Raw genomic sequence first — 21,242 nt, 5'->3', positions numbered from 1 at the left:
GAGGAAACCCAGCACCCCAGACCTTCAGTTGAACTGCAACTTGACCTCTGACAACATGCCAAAAATCCACCCTGCGACCAAAGCCTTGATTATCAAGAGGCTGAAGAACAGATCCACTGCAGAGGTGGCTGGCACCTTTAACGTGTCTCAGTGTCAAGTGCAAAGAATTAGAAAAAGATTTGAAGAGACTGGAGGTGTTTTTGACAAGCCCAGGTCCGGCAGACCCCGCAAGACAACTGCTCAGGAGGAACGTTTGTTGGTTATAATATATAAAGACAGTCCCTCTTCCACTGCAGCAGAGCTCCAAAAGGCCTGGTCACCTCAAGTCCCTGTGTCAACTAGAACAGTTTGTAGGATTCTGTCTCGAAATGGCCTCCATGGTCAAATCAGTGCCCAGAAGCCAGCACTAAACAAAAGGCAATTAAAAAACTGTGTGGCATTTGCCAAGTCCCACAGCCTGCTAAAGAGATGGACACTGGAAAAGTGTCAGAAGGTGGATTTCTCTGATAAATCTTCAGTTGAATTACACCACAGCTGCCGCAAATACTGCAGGAGACCTACTCGTATGCATCCAGAAAACAGTTAAGTTTGGTAGTGGAAAGATCATGGTCTGGGTTTACATTTAGTATGGGGGTGGGCAAAGCATTTGCATGGTGGAAGGCAATATCAATAGCCTTAAATATCAAGAAGTTTTAGCTACCTTTTACATTCCAAATCATAAAAGGGGTCAAATTCTGCAGCAGAATGGTGCTCCATCTCATACATCCATCTCTACAACAATGTTCCTCCTGGCAAAGAAGATCAAGGTGCTCTAGGACTGGCCAGCCCAGTCACCAGACATGAACATCATTGAGCATGTTTGGGGTAGGATGAAAGAGGAAGCTTGGAAGACAAAACCAAAGAATCTAGATCACCTCTGGGATTTTGGCAAGACAAAAGTTTTGTCGCCCACAGAAAGTAATGTGAAATTCAAACAAATAATTAACTTCTAATACAAAGATATATTGCATAACATTGGTGAATGAAGTTGTGGCGCTATTAGAGCCATATTTAATATTTTGTGTGACTTCCATGAGCTTGAAGGACTGCATCCATTCGGTTCAACAATGATTCATACAATTTATTGATGAAGTCATCAAGAATAGCAAAGAATGCAGTCTTACATGCCGTAAGGCTGCATTCTTTGCTATTCCTGATGACTTCATCAATACATTGTATGAATCATTGTTGAGCCCACAATTTTGGAAAGGTGGCAACAATTTTGTCCAGCGCATTTTATGAGGTTTTCTGTACTATTATGGCCATTTGCATTTTTCTGTTTTTCTTTTTATTGTAGTTGTTCTAATACATAAAGGAAAGGAACGTGTATAACAAAACATCTGTAATTGCAATAACTTTGTGGGAGAAATACTTCATTTTCTGAAACATTTTCAAAGGTACCAACACTTTTGGCCATGACTGTAATAAGTGATAACTTGTTTTCACTGGACAACTCCTTTAAGGGTTGTCATTAAAATAACTCAATTCCATATTACTTATGTTAGCTAGGCTGGAGAGCGTCTAGAGCTCCTGCTTCCTACTTCTTTAGCAGACGCTTCCCATCTCTGTTTTAGATGGTTGACAATACCTATGAGTGAAAGCCAAATACTGCACACTATTTTGGGTTGTGTTTTTTTACAGGACCATGCCCAGAAAGAAATGAGTGGATCTTAATCATTCAGGCATGCACCACTTTTTCAGGTGTCAACATAAGTAAATGTTCTATAACCAAACATTAATGTCAGTCTTGGTGTGACACTGATGGGTTGCTCACTCATAGGTTTAATTGCACTAATTCACTTTTGTTGTTTGATTACTATAATAAATGTTACATACATTTTAAGAGCCATATGATGTCTCCTATAAAATGGTCAATAGAAGTATTTAGGGCACTGAATATAATTTCCCTGTTCCTGAATGGTCATAAATATATTGTTAATTGAAGGGTCACACTTGAATGCAGTGAACGAGCTACTATGCATCAAGGGAACAATAATAGCTCAGCTTTACAAAGAAATGTCCTAATACTGCAGTGATGTGGAAAGCAATGGCAGGTGCATACCTGACCCTATTGGCACTTTTTAGTATATAATCTATCAGTAATCAATTCTCCGGACAAGATTATTTATTTAAAAGCCATTTCTGGAAAAAAAAAGTCATTGAACACTCTTTATATTAGTGATGCAACACATGGTGGTCTTAAAGCCACCATCATTGGAAAATAGTAATCAATATTTCAACAGGGACATGTATTGCATATATCACTAAGTTATGAAAAATACAACTAAGGGTTAATCTATTATTTATTTGTGGACTCGACTCGCACTGCAATTCAAGTCTCAATTGACTATTTATTCTATTTTATAAATGTGTAATTATATTTTTCAAATTTTACGCAACTTTCTAAATCTTAATACACATATAGTAGACATTTTCTTTTGGCTTTACATTATGTAGGGATGAGTGAACTCGACCTGTAAAGTTCATGGTCTGTACCGGACATCAGGTGTCCAGGTTCTGGACTCAAATGCAGACTTTTACCTGTATGTCTGGTTGCTGTGTCACGGCCCTGACTTGCGGTGCGGCTCCTGTGCTGAGACCTTCTGTTAGGTCCTCCTAAGTGCGGTCATAGTTACTAAGGTTGAAAAAAGACCTAGGTCCATCTAGTTCAAACTTCCTCCACCAGTTCTACATTTGGCCACAAAGTCATTTATAACCAACAATGTTGTGTGTACTGAGGAAATCATCCAGCCCTTTTTTGAAAGCTGTTATAGTATCTGCCATTACTACCTCTTGTGGTAGGGCATTCCACAGTCTGACTGCTCTAACTGAAAAGAACCCTTTCCTATTTAGCTGTCGGAATCGCTTTTCTTCCACTCGCAGTGAATGCCCCCTGGTCCTTAGTATTGTCTTCGAAAGAAATAAGTCATGTGCCAGTCCTTTATATTGACCACACATGTATTTATACATATAAATGGGATCTCCTCTGAGACGTCTTTTTTCTAAGCTAAACATATCTAACTTTTTCAACCTGTCATCATATCGGAGGGCTTCCATTCCTTGTAGTAGTCTAGTTGCCTGCCTTTGAACTGACTCTAACTTCTGAATGTCCTTTTTAAAATGTGGAGCCCAAAACTGAATCCCATATTCCAGATGTGGCCTTACTAGTGATTTATAGAGGGGTAACAATACGTTGGGATCACGGGATCTAATCTCTTTTTATACACCCTAGAATCTTGTTTGCTTTTGCAGCTGCTGCTTGACATTGAATGCTGCTGCTCAGCTTATTTGTAATGAGAATACCCAAGTCCTTCTCCTGTTCTGTAGTCCCGAGTTTACTTCCATTTAATGTATACGCAGCTATAGGATTACTCCGTACTAGGTGCATTACTTTACATTTATCAACATTAAATCTCATTTGCCAAGTATCTGCCCATTCTGACATCTTATCCAGATCTTTTTGTAATATTATACTATCAAGGTCAGTTTTTAATATCCTACATAGTTTAGTGTCATCAGCAAAGACTGACACTTTACTATCAATCCCATCCACAAGGTCATTAATAAAGAGATTAAAAAGAATTGGTCCTAGCACAGATCCCTGCGGCACCCCACTGCTGACTATGGCCCATTTAGAGAATGTTCCATTTATGACTACTCTTTGTTTCCTATCTTTTAGCCAATTCCTTACCCAGTTGCATATAGTTTCCCCTAGTCCTTGCTTCTGGAGCTTTAGTATAAGGCTATTATGTGGTACAGTATCAAATGCCTTTGCAAAGTCCAAATAAATCACATCAGCTGCATTATCAATATCCAGGTTTGCACTTACCCCCTCATAGAACCCCAACAGGTTGGTTAGACACGATTTATCTTTCATGAATCCATGCTGTCTGTCAGTTATTATATTATTTTCTGCAATATATTTTTGCATGTCATCCCTTAAAATGCCCTCAAAAACTTTGCATACTACTGATGTCAGGCTTACTGGACGGTAGTTGCCTGGATCTACCCTCTTACCTTTCTTAAATATCGGTACCACATCAGCAATCCTCCAATCCTGAGGCACCAACCCTGTTACAAGCGAGTCTAAAAAGATAAGATACAGCGGTCTGTCAATTACGGAGCTCAATTCCCTCAATATTCGTGGATGAATGCCATCTGGCCCTGGGGATTTGTCAATGTTTAATTTACTCAGACGTAGGCGTACTTCTTCTTGTGTTAAATTAATTATATCGGGTGGTGAACTTCTCTACTCTCTACTACTACTATGACAGGCCACTCCCTGCACATGATTGTTCGCTGGCTATGGGAGTGGCTTACTTACACACGCTGCTTCAGGGCAATTTCTCTGCTTTATCTGGGAGAGTTCATGCCCGGAGCAGCGCCAGTTGTATTTTCTGGTTAAGTTGCGGTAAGCACCTGTCTCCTGGTTATAGTGACTGATCTTGGTACTCGACCCCGGACTGACCCCTGACTTGCCTCTGTCTACTCCTCTTTGACTTCTCAGTTCCCACCTTTCTCTCCTGACCACTCTCTTGACTGCCCCTTGTGTTTCTACTTACTCTCCTAGTATCTGACCTCCGGCTTGTCTGACAACCTCTCTCCTGTCTGCTCCCTGTGTCTCTTTGTGTCCTCTTGATTTTGACCCTGGGCTGCCTCAAGCACCATGGCTGCTCCTAGGATGTGACATCTGTCATCCCGTCCTATTGGTCTGACTGTCCCCTGATGAACCCTGTGTACCTCACAGGGGAAACGCGTTGGTACAACCTTTTTCCCGCTGAGGACCCTGACTGATGGATCTTCTAACCAGATAAGTCACAATTGATTAGCTATGGTGTAATTTATCTATCAGGTTTCAACATTTTCTCACTTTTGTTTTGTGGTCACTGTTAGTATGTGTAGTGTAGGGCAGGGGTTGGCAATTCACTTTCCCATGGGGCCGCATGAGAAGTTGGGTTGGTTTTAGAGGGCCGGACTAATATAATTAACTCAGTTCTACCCAATATACTACATTATTACACCTCCTCCATATACTACACCTGTAATAAACTATATCACTACACCCCCCATATACTACACCTGTAATAAACTACATCACTACACCCCTATATACTTCACCTGTAATATACTACATCACTACACCCCTATATACTACACCTGTAATATAATCACTACACCCCTATATACACCTGTAATATACTACATCACTACACCCCTATACACTATACCTGTAATATACTACATCACTACACCCCTATATACTTCACCTGTAATAAACTACATGACTACACCCCTATATACTACACCTGTAATAAAGTACATCACTACACCCCTATATACTACACCTGTAATTTACTACATCACTACACCCCTATATACTACACCTGTAATATACTACATCACTACACCCCTATATACACCTGTAATATACTACATCACTACACCCCTATATACTACACCTGTAATAAACTACTGTACACCACTACACCCCTATATACTACACCTATAATATAGTCACTACACCCCTATATACACCTATAATATACTACATCACTACACCCCTATATACACCTGTAATATACTACATCACTACACCCCTATATACTACACCTGTAATAAACTACTGTACACCACTACACCCCTATATACTACACCTGTAATATAATCACTACACCCCTATATACACCTGTAATATACTACATCACTACACCCCTATATACTACACCTGTAATATACTACAACACTACACCCCTATATACACCTGTAATAAACTACTGTACACCACTATATACTACATCTGTAATATACCACATCTTTACACCCCATATACAACACTATATACTACACCACTATATAAACAACACCATATACTATACCTGTAAAACTACACCACTACACCGCCAGTATTAGTCACAAGTCCCCCCCCCATTGTCCCCTCCAAAGCTTATTAGTCTCTACTTATCTCTCCCTTCTTATCGTCCCCATCCAAAGGCACCTCCGTACAGGCCCCCTGCTGAGCTGCTCCTTAGCTGCGGCTTTGGTCTTTTTTCACTTACAAGATTAGTAATGGGGGTGTCTCATAGACACCTCTCATTAGTAATCCAGGGCTTGATGTCATTAACCCCTTATATTACCATGATTACCATCGCACCAGGGCTATCGGGATGAACTGGGTAAAGCTCTAGCATTAGAACATTTAATGTGATGTGCCAATTCTGGGCAGCTACTGGCTGGTATTCTTAAGCTTGAGGAGGCAATATCCATGGCTCCTCCAATCCTGATAATACCAATCCCCACCTGTCTGCTTTACCATGGATAGATATATATATATATATATAAAAAAAAAAATTAATTATATATTTAAATATTTGGAAATAAAAAAAGCCATAGAATCTCCTCTATTTTGATATCCAGCCTCGTTAAATCTCACAGTTGGGGGCTGCAGCCTGTACCTGTTGTTTTACCCGCACTGGATATCAAAATAGGGCATTTTTTAAATGATTTATTTATTTTTACACTATCATACAACCGACTGCAACCAATCACAGATGCGAAGATAGGGTAGGGAGTGTGTATTGAATCCTGCAACCAATCACTGGCACATAGAGTGGGTGGGGGAAGCAGTGAATATGGATGAACCTTACTAAGCAAATAGGAATATCCAGCAATCGGCGACTTCTTAAAAAGTCATCCTTTATTTTTCAAAAAGTTCATAAAAAACAAATAACATCAAGACATGAAATCCAAAAAAATAATCCATGGTAAGTAGCATAATGTAGCGTCAGAAACACGTTTGTTGTTCATGGGCTACTTACCATGGATTATTTTTGGGGATTTTATGTCTTGACGTTATAAGTTTTTTATGAAATTTTTGAAAAATAAAGGATGAGTTTTTTAGAAGTCGCCGATTGCTGGATATTCCTATTTCCTTTCCTAGGATATTGTTTTGTATCTTTGGATATAAACCTCTTTTGTCCCTTGATGTGTATATGTGCCTTTGCACGATTGGGGATATCATCTTTGGATTTTTATCCTTCCGTTGTGCTCAGTGGTGGCCGGATACACATCAGCTGATATCTGCTCTTGTGGTCCGCCTGATGTAAATACAGATTAATTCAACGTGTAGTGGCCGACTGCAGAACCACTCCTATTCTTATGACTAGGTCATCAGTATGCTGTGACCGGACAACCTCTTGAATGTTGAGTATTACTGGTGCAAATAGAACTTTCTTTTTTTTGTAGGACAATAGAGATTTCTGTTACTACAACAGATTTTGCTATGCTAAAGTTTGTATGTCCCTTTTTCACTAAGAAAAATTGGATGGCTCGCAGACATTTCGGAGCTGGACATGTGCATTGTCAATACCTTGTGACAGAACAGTGGATTAGAGCTGCTCACAATCAATATGCCAATAAAATGTAAAGGTGCATTTATCTTAAAAAGTACAGATTTTGTAGGAGAGTTTATAAAAGATTTTATGAAAGCTTTTTCTACAATGTTTCTTCCAATGACTGAATAAACATCATTGATCTGTTTTGCACAAAAGCTACCTTCTAATGAGTGACAATATGTAGCACTCATGGTACAGATTGAGAATAGCAGGGATTTCCCAGGTTCAGTTTCCTAGCAACCACAAATGACGACTCCGAGTTATGGTGCTTAATAGAATTACAAATGTGTAGTAAATCACTGTGTATCGGCGCTTGGCAACAAAACGGTATAAAAACAATTAAGATAACAAAACATACATTCATGCGCATTCCAAAAGTGGCTGTCCCATGAAGCTAACCCTGTTTATATCCCCAGTTAGGGCAAATGGACATCATGGAGTGAGATGCATTTGTGGTTTTCAGTTGTCCATTTATTATCTGACGTAGCTTCTACATACCTCAAACTCATTGATCAGGGAATAATAATATTACTAAACTCCACCCATCATGGGCATTGTTGGTTGAGGTATTTCCTAGAGTGGTGGGATGTTACCGGTTGGGGCAGGGCATTTATGTGCCCTTAGGATTGTTGGCAACTATGAGTGTTTCTCAATAGATTACAATATCACCAGTTAGTTTATTTCAGTAATTCAATACAAAAAGGGAAACACATATACAGTTAGGTCCAAAAATATTTGGACAGTGACACAAGTTTTGTTATTTCAGCTGTTTACAAAAACATGTTCAGAAATACAATTATATATATAATATGGGCTGAAAGTGCACACTCCCAGCTGCAATATGAAAGTTTTCACATCCAAATCGGAGAAAGGGTTTAGGAATCATAGCTCTGTAATGCATAGCCTCCTCTTTTTCAAGGGACCAAAAGTAATTGGACAAGGGACTCTAAGGGCTGCAATTAACTCTGAAGGCGTCTCCCTCGTTAACCTGTAATCAATGAAGTAGTTAAAAGGTCTGGGGTTGATTACAGGTGTGTGGTTTTGCCTTTGGAAGCTGTTGCTGTGACCAGACAACATGTGGTCTAAGGAACTCTCAATTGAGATGAAGCAGAACATCCTGAGGCTGAAAAAAAAGAAAAAATCCATCAGAGAGATAGCAGACATGCTTGGAGTAGCAAAATCAACAGTCGGGTACATTCTGAGAAAAAAGGAATTGACTGGTGAGCTTGGGAACTCAAAAAGGCCTGGGCATCCATGGATGACAACAGTGGTGGATGATCGCCGCATACTTTCTTTGGTGAAGAAGAACCCGTTCTCAATATCAACTGAAGTCCAGAACACTCTCAGTGAAGTAGGTGTATCTGTCTCTAAGTCAACAGTAAAGAGAAGACTCCATGAAAGTAAATACAAAGGGTTCACATCTAGATGGAAACCATTCATCAATTCCAAAAATAGACAGGCCAGAGTTAAATTTGCTGAAAAACACCTCATGAAGCCAGCTCAGTTCTGGAAAAGTATTCTATGGACAGATGAGACAAAGATCAACCTGTACCAGAATGATGGGAAGAAAAAAGTTTGGAGAAGAAAGGGAACGGCACATGATCCAAGGCACACCACATCCTCTGTAAAACATGGTGGAGGCAACGTGATGGCATGGGCATGCATGGCTTTCAATGGCACTGGGTCACTTGTGTTTATTGATGACATAACAGCAGACAAGAGTAGCCGGATGAATTCTGAAGTGTACCAGGATATACTTTCAGCCCAGATTCAGCCAAATGCCGCAAAGTTGATCGGACGGCGCTTCATAGTACAGATGGACAATGACCCCAAGCATACAGCCAAAGCTACCCAGGAGTTCATGAGTGCAAAAAAGTGGAACCTTCTGCAATGGCCAAGTCAATCACCAGATCTTAACCCAATTGAGCATGCATTTCACTTGCTCAAATCCAGACTTAAGACGGAAAGACCCACAAACAAGCAAGACCTGAAGGTTGCGGCTGTAAAGGCCTGGCAAAGCATTAAGAAGGAGGAAACCCAGCGTTTGGTGATGTCCATGGGTTCCAGACTTAAGGCAGTGATTGCCTCCAAAGGATTCGCAACAAAATATTGAAAATAAAAATATTTTGTTTGGGTTTGGTTTATTTGTCCAATTACTTTTGACCTCCTAAAATGTGGAGTGTTTGTAAAGAAATGTGTACAATTCCTACAATTTCTATCAGATATTTTTGTTCAAACCTTCAAATTAAACGTTACAATCTGCACTTGAATTCTGTTGTAGAGATTTCATTTCAAATCCAATGTGGTGGCATGCAGAGCCCAACTCGCGAAAATTGTGTCACTGTCCAAATATTTCTGGACCTAACTGTATTATATAGAGTAATTACAAACAGAGTGATCTATTTCAAGTACTTATTTCTGTTAATGTTGATGATTATGGCTTACAGCCAATGAAAACACAAAAGCCATTATCTCAGAAAATTAGAATAATTACCACAAAACACCTGCAAAGGCTTCCTAAGCATTTAAAATGATCCCTTAGTCTGGATCATTATAGGTCGGCTACACAATCATGGGGAAGACTGCTGACTTGACAGTTGTCCAGAAAGAAGACATTGATATACTCCACAAGGAAGGTATACCACAAAAGGTCATTGCTAAAGAAACTTGGTGTTCTCAGAGTGCTGTATCCAAGCATATGGAAATTTGAGTGGAAGGAAAAAGTGTGGTAGAAAAAGGTGCACAAGCAACTGGGATAACCGCAGCCTTGATAGGATTGTTAAGGAAAGGCAATTCAAAACTTTGGGGGAGATTCACAAGTAGTGGATTGTTGCTGGAGTCAGTGCTTCAAGAGCCACCACACACAGATGTATCCAGTACATGTGCTACAAGCCAATCATGACACTAATAGACAACACGAGAAGCGTCTTACCAGGGCCAAGGAAAAAAAGAACTGGACTACTGCTCAGTGTTCCAAGGTGTTGTTTTCAGATGAAAGTAAATTTTGCACGTGAAATAGATCACTCTGTGTGTAATGACTATATAATATATGTGTTTCCCTTTTTGTATTGAATTACTGAAATAAATTAATTTTTTTTATTATATTCTAATTTATTGAGATGCACTAATAATATTTGTAGGAAAAACAAATAAATCACAGATATACAATTTTGTAAAACATTCTAACCACCTTGAAACATATAATGTGAACTTTGGCCTTTGCCAAAGATCCTGATGCATGTTTCACCCATGGCTTCTTCTTGGGGTAATAAGATGTTGATGTTTGCCCAGGACTATGTATACTGCACCAAATCCTCAATGGTTGTAGCTTTATAGAAATATTACTCTGTGTGGAATGGTCAATTGTATGAATGTACTGTGATTGTGGACTAGTATAGATTGGGTGGCATAAAAATTGCATTCAGAAACTTTTCCAGGTCTCTTTTAGTTAGATTTTATAAAGTCATATTTGCAGCGTTCAGTGATGCATTTTAAATTTTAAGATCGCCCAAACCTATAGTTCAGTCCTTTCTATGCCAGCGACCTCTATATCTAGAACCTCAGAAAAGCGGAGTCATAATCCAAAATTGTATTAAAAAGGTATAATTTTATTCAGTACAAAATTCATAAAAATCACACACAGTAAAAAGGGGAAAACAAGGTGCAAGGGACAGCAAAAATATCGCAATGGTAATCAATGGTGAGTATCAAGAGTTCCAAATGGCATATAGTGCACAAGAATACATCCCTCACTAATTATAGATGGTATTTGTATAATAGTGCTAGTTTCTGGATCAGCCTGATCATTATACACACTGCAGTAGCACCAATAAGTATGGGGAACCACCTCCCACCCTATAGTGTGAACTGGTGTGAATAACACAGTGTATATGTACAGTGCGGTGGTAGAGACAGGAATCCCATAAGCTGCATATAAAAGTGCTGCCAGTGTGCAGCAAAATGCAGGCACCCCAGACTTAGCACATATAAAGGGGTAAATTAGGTCAGTTATCCATCAAAGCTGCACCACAGCCATTAATGTATAGGATTGTATAAAGTTACAAATTAATTATAGATGGTATTTGTATAATGGTGCTAATTTCTGGATCAGCCTGGTCATTATACACACTGCAGTAGCACCAATAAAGTATGGGGAACCACCTCCCACCCTATAGTGTATGGTGGAGATAACACAATGTGTATGTACAATACGGTGGTAGAGACAGGAATCCCATAAACTGCATGTAAAAGTGCTGCCAGTGTGCAGCAAAATGCAGGCACCCCAGACTTAGCACATATAAGGGGGTAAATTAGATCAGTTATCCATCAAAATTGCACTGCAGCCACTAATGTATGGAATTGTATAAAGTTACAAATGCTCACCCATGGTGTAAGGATTGCAATAGTGTTGTCCAGGGGGCCCTGACGCTGCGTTTCGCGTAGGGCTTCCTCGGGGGGCCATAACTTGATTGTGTGTGTTGGGCTACTTAAAGCCCCGAATGAACGCGAGATGACCGCCACCTGCGGCGCATGCGCAGCGCGAGCGGGTGCCGCGGACGCATCACTTCCGGTCTCAGAGTGACGCCGCGGGTCAGGGAAATCCCTGGTGACGTCACAAGGTCCCGCCCACATCACTCACAGAGACCTTCCGGGATGCGTCCCAGCCGCCAGCTCCCGGCGCGCATGCGCACAGCCATCTCATGGACAAACAAGTATCAGAGAGTCATAAAACACGTGAGTATAGGAATAGAGATTATGGATAAAAACTTTAGCAAGAATATAGTAGAATTGTATTCAAACAATACAGACAAAAGAGCAAAGATTGTTTATAGCAATATGCATCATAATTAATTTGTTATTGCTCGAGGAGATGATGTCAAACACTTGAATAATATGGATCCCAACAGCCTATACAAAAAATAGAAAGAAAGAATAAGAAAGTTAAAAAAAGGACACACAATATAAAAACAAAGGACCCAACAGAATATATATACAGCTCAGCACAAATTACAAGAAAGGAGCAAAGCTCTGTTGCTCATTAAGACCACCCGGCCTAAGTGTACCCAGAATGTGAATCCAATGGCATTCACGTTGTGCCAGAAGGCGCTTCATGTCGCCCCCTCTAGCACCCATCCTAACCTGCTCAATGCCACGAACCCTGAATCCAGCCGGATCACAACTATGATGGGCATGAAAATGCCTTGGTATGGGTTTGAGGAGGGACGGCTCATCAGCGGTGCGTGCTGCCAAGATGTCTCTTACGTGTTCGCGTGTACGAACACGCAGTTCCCTAGAGGTGAGGCCCACATAGATTAAATCGCAGGTTCATGTGGCGTAATACACCACATATGTACTGCTACACGTTATAAAGTCTAGTATTTTAAAGTCTCTCAGTCCATCTGCCGATGAAAATGTTGTAGACCTCACCATATTGGAGCACGCACGGCAGTCAACGCAAGGATAGAAGCCGACCCTCCTCCCACCCACAGCCCAGGGACTATTAACCTTTGCTACATAGTGGCTTTTTACCAGATGGTCCTTCAGGTTCATGCTCCTCCTGGCCGTCATCAGAGGAGATGTAGGTAAAACACCAGCCAACGTTGGCTCAGTAAGCAGAATGGACCAGTGCTTCTGTAGGATTTGACGCATCAAACGCCACTGATGATTATGAGTGGAAATAAACCGAATAACCCCAGGAGACGACTTCCTGGGAATAGGTGTTAGAAGATCATTCCTGTTGCTGGCTTTGGCCCTGAGATAACCCCTCCTAATGCACCTCCTGCTATAGCCCCTCTCAGTAAATCTATCTCTCAGATCATTGGCCTGTTCCTCAAAAAGTGTGCCAGTGGAACAAATCCTTCTGGCTCTGAGGAACTTGCCCGTAGGGATTGCCCTGATGGTAGATGGTGTATGGGCGGAGGAGGCGTGCAGGAGGGCGTTAACAGAAGTCTCCTTTCTGTACAGATCAGTGTGTACAACACCATCAGCCTGCACCAGGATTTTTATATCCAGGAAGTCAATCTCCTGTTCGTCAACCTTATAGGTGAGTCTCATGTTGGAGTCGTTGCAGTTCAATCCTGTCATAAATGTGTGTAAATCATAAAGTGAACCCTGCCAGATAAACAGTACATCATCAATGTACCTGTACCATCCTTGTACCTGGGGAGCAACATCTGCCCCGCCGAAGATGCCCCTCTCCCAGAGTCCCAGGAAGAGGTTGGCATACGACGGGGCACATGCCGCTCCTATGGCTGTACCCTGTTGCTGTAAAAAATACCTGTCCTTAAAAATAAAAAAATTATGTGTAAGTATGAACTGCAACAACTCCAACACCAGACCGACCAGGTCCACATCAAGATTACTCATGGTAAGGAAGAATCATGATGCCTCCAAGCCATCAGTATGTTTTATACTTGTGTAGAGGCTTTCAACGTCAGCAACCACCAGGAGCATATCTGGCTCCAAGGTCATGCCATCAAGACGTTGGAGGAGGTCCATAGTGTCTCTGACATAGGAGGGCAGCGTTTCCACTAATGGATGCAGATAATATTCTATAAATTTACAGATTGGGTCGCATAGCCCTCCTATGCCAGAAACAATTGGACTTCCGGGTGGATTCTGAGGATCTTTGTGAATTTTTGGCAACAGGTAAAATGTAGGAATGATGGGATTTTTTACCATAAGGCCGTCAAAAACATTTTTAGTGATGGTACCCGCATTTAGAGCCGGCTCCAGAATTTAAGTAAAGTGGAAGAAAAGCTTCCCACAGGATTATGGGTCAGAATAGTATAAACCTCCTTATTGCGGAGCTGCCTAAACACCTCACGCTCATATTTCTCCACAGGCCAAATAACCACGTCCCCCCCTTGTCCGCAGGTTTAAAAAGTACGTCATCCCAGGATTTCAATTCACACAGAGCAGTTCTGTGATCCGAAGTAAGATTATCTTTTTTCTTTTTGTTGTTAATCTGCTTCAGATCGTTAGCCACCAACCGTGTGAAGATCTCAACCTGGGGACAGATGGACAGTGAGGGGAACGTGGTGGATCTGGGGAGAATAGAGCGGGGAAACTTGTCGGGTGTATCAGGGGTGGACTCACTTGCCAATTCCTCCAGTACACGAACCGCCTCCCGTTCAGCACGACTGTCGAGACCCAATTCAGAAGGATTGTTCTTGGAGTGTAGTTTTTTTAAAATAATTTCCCTTGAAAAAAGGTGCAAATCCTTTAACCCCTTCAGCCCCGGGGCACTTTCCGTTTTTGCGTTTTTGTTTTTTGCTCCCCTTCTTCCGAGAGCCGTAACTTTTTTTTTTTCCGTCAATCTTGCCATATGAGGGCTTGTTTTTTGCGGGACAAGTTGTACTTTTAAATGAAACCATAAGTTTTACCATATGCTGTACTGGTAAGCAGCAAAAAAATTCCAAGTGTGGAAAAATTGCAAAAAAAGTGTGATGGCACAATAGTTTTTGGGATCTTTTATTCACGGTATTCACTATATGGTAAAACTGATGTGTGGGTATGATGCCTGAGGTCAGTGCGAGTTTGTAAACACCAAACATGTATAGGTTTACTTGTATCTATGGTGGTTAAAAAAAATTCACAAGCTTGTCCAATAAAAGTGGCGTACGTTTTGCGCCATTTTCCGAAACCCATAGAGTTTTCATTTTTTGGGATCTATGGCTCAGTGATGGCTTATTTTTTGCGTCTCGAGCTGATGTTTCTAATGGTAGCATTTTTGCGCAGATGCTACGTTTTGATCGCCTGTTATTGCATTTTGCGTAAAACTTGCGGCGACCAAAAAACGTAATTTTGGCGTTTGGAATTTTTTTGCCACTACACCGTTTACCAATCAGATTAATTGATTTTATATTTTGATAGATCGGGCATTTCTGAACGCGGCGATACCAAATATGTGTATATTTATTTTTTTTTAACCCTTTAATTTTCAATGGGGGGAAAGGGGGGTGACTTGAACTTTTAGGTTTTTTGTTTTTTTTTAATTTTTTAAAACTTTTTTTTACTTTTTTTTATTTTATTTTACTAGTCCCCCTAGGGGGCTATAGCGATCAGCAATCCGATCGCTGATCGCTATCTGCTGATCACAGCTATACCGCTGTAAACAGCAGAAATAGTCACTTTCATTTTTCCTCTGCTCCGTGCCGAGGAAAAAGGAAAGTGAAACTTCTTAGCAGCAGGCATCATCACATGACCCTGTGCTACGATGGCAACCACCGAACGTCACGTGATCACTCACGTGACGTCCGGAGGGGCGGCGGTAAGTAGAAAACATGGCCGCGCGCATATAGATCTCGCCGCCAGACTTTGGCAGCGAGATCTAAGGGGTTAATGTTCCGGGTGGAATGCGATTCCACTCGGAACATGTAGGCACACATGTCAGCTGTTGAAAACAGCTGATATGTGTGCCGATCCACGCCACCAAAGGGGGCGGGGCTTACCGGGACACGATCCATGACGGAAAGATCCGTCCATGGTCGTGAAGGGGTTAAGGCTGTAAAATAATCAGAATGATTAGATGGTACAAACGTGAGACCCGGGGACAGAACCTCCCGTTGTTGAGGGGTAATGGAGTGAGAAGATAGATTAATTACCTCCAAGGTTCTGTTCCTGGATCTCTTATCAGTCTGTGCAGGTGGTGTTGTTTTGCGTTTGGTCGGTTGTGTAGTGGACCTCAAGTTTCTGATAAATCCCATCCGATCATTCCCAGCCTCAACATCCTCCCTTCGAACTGAATTGTCCTCGACAGACGAAACTGATGAGAATGAGGCAGAACGGTCACGTGGCAAGTGTTTAGAATTTTTATATTGTTTCCTCCACCTGTACACCTTATTGCCCTGGAAGTCCAAGAGATCCCGTTGATATTTTTTGGTCTTGGTTCCTATGATCTCTTTTTCCCATTTTTGAATTTCAACATCGAGATCAGCATAGAATTTTGAAGATCTCTCAGGAGTGAGTGATTTCCTAATGTCTTCCTGGGTAGTACCCAGATCGACATCAATTTCCGTTAGGGAATTTTCATTGGATTTGATCAGCAATGAGATGAAACCCCTTGAACAGGTGGTGGCTAGTTCCTCCCATTGATTTTTAAATTCATCATCCTCCGTGAGGAAGGCAGGAAAAACCTGAACACGTAAGCCTCTAGGGACAAGGCCACAAGTCAGGTACCTCTCCAGGAAGGCCTTATTCCACCACAATCGTAATCTTTTGTGCATGAGCTCTTTGTACTTATTAGTAAGGTCAATAGAGTCCTTGGAGTTAAAATCAATACTTGCACCACTTTCTCCCCCAAAAACTAGATCAAGTTGAGCACGCCATGTCTGTTCACGTGCCTTAAAGTCCATTTTACCAGAGGGTATAGCTGTGAAAACACAGAGCATATATATAATCAAATACATCCGGTACATCATAAAGATTAATAAAGTATGGAAACTCCCAACAATATAGAACCTCAGAAAAGCGGAGTCATAATCCAAAATTGTATTAAAAAGGTATAATTTTATTCAGTACAAAATTCATAAAAATCACACAGTAAAAAGAGGAAAACAAGGTGCAAGGGACAGCAAACATATATCGCAATGGTAATCAATGGTGAGTATCAAGAGTTCCAAATGGCATATAGTGCACAAGAATACATCTCTCACTAATTATAGATGGTATTTGTATAATAGTGCTAGTTTCTGGATCAGCCTGATCATTATACACACTGCAGTAGCACCAATAAGAAACTTTTCCAGGTCTCTTTGAGCTAGATTTTATAAAGTCATATTTGCAGTGTTCAGTGATGCATTTTAAATTTTAAGATCGCCAAAACCTATAGTTCAGTCCTTTCTATGCCAGCGACCTCTATATCTGCAGTAATGGGTTAATGCTCAATTGTCGATTAGGGTAAGTGAGGGCAGAAGGCACGGCAGCTGCATCACAAGATAAATGAATTACACAGCACGTTAATCTAGGACATGTGTTGTGTTAAACTATTTTATTTATTCCGAGATCACCTGAGAGCCATTGCTCACATTTTGTATAATGAATTGAGCTCTACCCAGAGCAGGGTGAAGCCATGTGTGGTACTGACATACCCATTTGCATATTCTGCTTCATTTACTGATAAATGCCTTCAATTATACCAGGCCGGAAGTGTGGCATCAATTTTGTTTTATTATATTTTGCTTTTAGCTGTGTTTATGGGATTATGAAGGTTTATGCTGTTTGGTTTTAATTAGACATTCTGTGAACACAACATTTGCAGGTTAATTAGAAACCATCGCTATACCACTAACAATGCAAAGCCAACAAACAATTCATGACAGGTAAAGTGGAACACGTGCAATGGTAATTTCACACATAAGTCATGAATATTAGAGTGACATTTTCATGGGCAAATGTATTAAGTGGCTGTTTTACAGATTAAATTATATTTTTGGTTCATAAGTTCATTCTTTTATCACAGAAAAATAGTAAATTTAACATAATTTGGATTTGTCTGCAAAGGTTGGTCTGCTTTAACCCATTAAAACATAAGTCTACCTTGAAGGGATTGTAACTAGTGATAGGTGAACCCGAACTGTAAAATTCGGGGTCTGTTCTGGACATCTAGTGTCTGTGCACGGACCCTGAACACGTACTTCTCAGGGAAGCCCATGTTGCTGTTCGGGTTTGGCCACCCAAATAAGAATAACAAGGAAAATGAAAGCAAAATGGGGATTCAAGCAAGATAATTATACTTATTGAGCCTCCACGCGGCTGTCAAACTGCTTCCAGGTCCGCTCACTAAGCTTATGAATATTCACTGTATCCCTCTTCCACTCTCTGTGACAGCGTCTGTGATTGGTTGTAGTCAGACTGCCGGCGTGCCGTCATCTGTGATTGGTTGCCCGCACACTAGCTGTCTGAGTCCTCAGAGTGGAGTGTCCTCGTTGTGGAGTTTAAAAATAAATAAATAATTTGAAAAAATGACGTATGGTCTCCAAGATTTTGATACCCAGTGCAGCTATGTGCGTTATCTTGGCTGTGTTTAAAAATACGAGAGACCCCATGCAGCTTTTTTAAAATTATTTAAAAAAACGGCGTGCAGATAGTTGCGGGCTTGTATATGGGAGACCCAGGGTTATTGGGTCTTCCCCAGCCTATAAATAGCTTATTTGCACCTATCCTGGAGCTTACCCAGCTCATTCCGATTGCCCTGGTGAGGTGGGAATCGGAATAATATAAGGGTTAAATGACAGCTGTGATTTGTCATAAAATGAAAGCTGTCATCAAGCCCGAGGTTAGTAATGGGTAGGGGACTATGAGATCCGCCCATTACTTGTCTTGTAAATAAAAAGACATAAACACAAAAAACAGACAGAAATGCTTTATTTAAAAAAATGTATTTATTTATTAACCCCAAAACACCACTGCAGGTCCAATATATCCATATCACGATGTGCCACGACAATTCTGTCTCTGCTACATCCTGAGGTTGCAGTGTGCGGTCATATTAGAAAATGTGACAGAGCACTGTCAAGTCTGGGCCAAACTGACGGAGCCACAGCTGTGAGACCAGGGACATCAGTGAGTTCACCTGCAGTCACAGCTGGTAGTTCGCATGGTACTCCAGTTGTGACCTCAGGTGAACTCAATGAACCCACCTGGGCCAGCTGTGGGCTGCTGTTTTTAGGCTGGGGAGGGCCCAATAACCATATGCCTCCCTAGCCTGAGAATACCAGCTCCCAGGTATCTGCTTTATCTTTGCTGGGGATCAAAATCAGGGGGAACCACACGCCTTTTTTTAAAATCTTAATGGGACCAATAGCTTTTGGCTGCTTTTCAGCACACCATATTTTGAAATTTTTTATTTGAGCTTGAGGTTCAAATTATTTTGTGTAGCAGGATGAAAAATTGGAAGGTTAGTACCATAAAGATATTAATGGAAGAATAGGAAGACACCATTAAGTAGATGATGGATAGTGAAATGTTTTGGTTAGTTTGAGGCTAAAGTGTTCCTTGGTATTTCTTGTAGCAATATATACAGCTGTGAGAAAATACTTATATACATACATATGTATGAAACCTAGAATAATGTAGCCCCAATTTACCAAAGAGTGGAGGTGGGGATACAAAAGAGAGAGGACCACGGATAATCAAAGTGGAATACAAAATTTATTAATTGTACATAAGGGTGATACAGGACACACAGTGGAGGCAGGCTAGGTGGAAACAGCCTGCCAGGAAACAACCCACAGCAGTACCAGGACACACCACCAGATGGCAAAACCTGCTGACAGGCAGCAATATAATGAAGAAATATACAAGGTGTAAAATGGCCCGTAAAAAGTCAAAAGGGACAATGTGAGGAAACCAATTATACGTAGGAGATCTGTAGAATCCCCTAAAGAGTCCCAAAGGCAAAGGGGCTGTCACAAACCACCGGGGGGGTCACTCAGAAATCCCCCGCGCTGGCTACCAGTACGTCACAATCGGGGGGTAACAAGTGGGGGTCACCCCTCCTTTATACCTCCCGACCGACAGACAGAGCACGTGACGCGCTCTCTAGCGCCCCTCTTATAGTCAGGCCAATTATGGAATTGCCCGACAATAAGCAAGGAGGCCGCTATACTACTTATGCCGATTATTGAAGGGTCCCCGGTGAGAGTAGGGTATATATTCCCCCGACCTCCGCGGGCGGAATATATAAAATCTCCCCGAATCTCACTGGCCTCCCCACAATAATCCTTGGCACAATTCGCTGCCACCAACCGATTTACGGTAACTATTAGCCGAACACACAGACGTGGGATTCAAGATCGAGATAACAGAACAGCCCAAGATTAATTATATAATTTAATCAGCCTAAAGCACACTAGAAACTACAATATATACAATAGGGAATCTACAGAATATACATATGTCAGAGTACAGTTACAATCCAAGCATGGGTTACAAACAGGCATACACAGTTCCAGCAGTTACCTTGTTGCGTCTGGCCACAGGGGGGCGCTGTACCCAGGTTTCTAGGATCCTTCCCACAGATGTTTCCTACACGTGCCCCCAGCGAGAAGAACCCTGGAAAATGGCCGAAGTAGGGTTATCAACCTGGGCAGATCCAGGTCCCCTCCTACCTTAGTGACCTCACAGGGAAGCACTGCCACTCCCCCTGCATGGATCAGAATTATCCAGCAAAGGGGATATTGGCCATAACTTTGCCTGGGAGCGTCGTAGGCAGACGCCAATGCTCTCATTGTGACAGTTATGAATTTAGCTACAGAACGAGGGGACTCATGACCTGTCTGCCAGTTCCCCATTGGCTGATATCACGCCTGGGGCATTTCCCAATGTCCTGCTCCCATAAAAAAGGGTGTGCCGGCATCGTCCGCATGCAGAGACACCATTTTTATGGTTGCCATATTTATCGGAAATATGGCTTGCGAGATATGAACCATTTTTTACTGGAGTCGTTCTGTCTGGCTATTTCCATAGCCTTGCTAATGAGATACAACTCTTGTTACAGGGTGACGGCAGGGAGTCATCCTGTGTCCATTGTTCCCACACCACCTCATTTCCATATCACAGGACATGGCCATGAAGGTGTAAGTGGAACACTGAGAACAAGAAGGGAGGGGGGCACTGCCAGGGAGTGATGAGGGATTATGACTGAAGTCATAATTCATCTTCATATCCCGGGATTTGCCTCACACCTCCCCCCTTTTGAGGGCGCTAGGGGGCAGCACACTCCGGTGTTCCCCCGTGCGCCCGTCCGCGACCTCTCCTTGTCGGGACAGCCCGTCTGCGTTACCGTGGTCACGGCCCCTTTTGTGGTGA

Source organism: Anomaloglossus baeobatrachus, chromosome 4 (genome assembly GCF_048569485.1).
Source record: "Anomaloglossus baeobatrachus isolate aAnoBae1 chromosome 4, aAnoBae1.hap1, whole genome shotgun sequence".
In the NCBI taxonomy this organism is placed as follows: Eukaryota; Metazoa; Chordata; class Amphibia; order Anura; family Aromobatidae; genus Anomaloglossus; species Anomaloglossus baeobatrachus.
The sequence above is the reverse complement of the archived record's forward strand: the minus strand, read 5'-3'. Positions refer to the sequence as shown.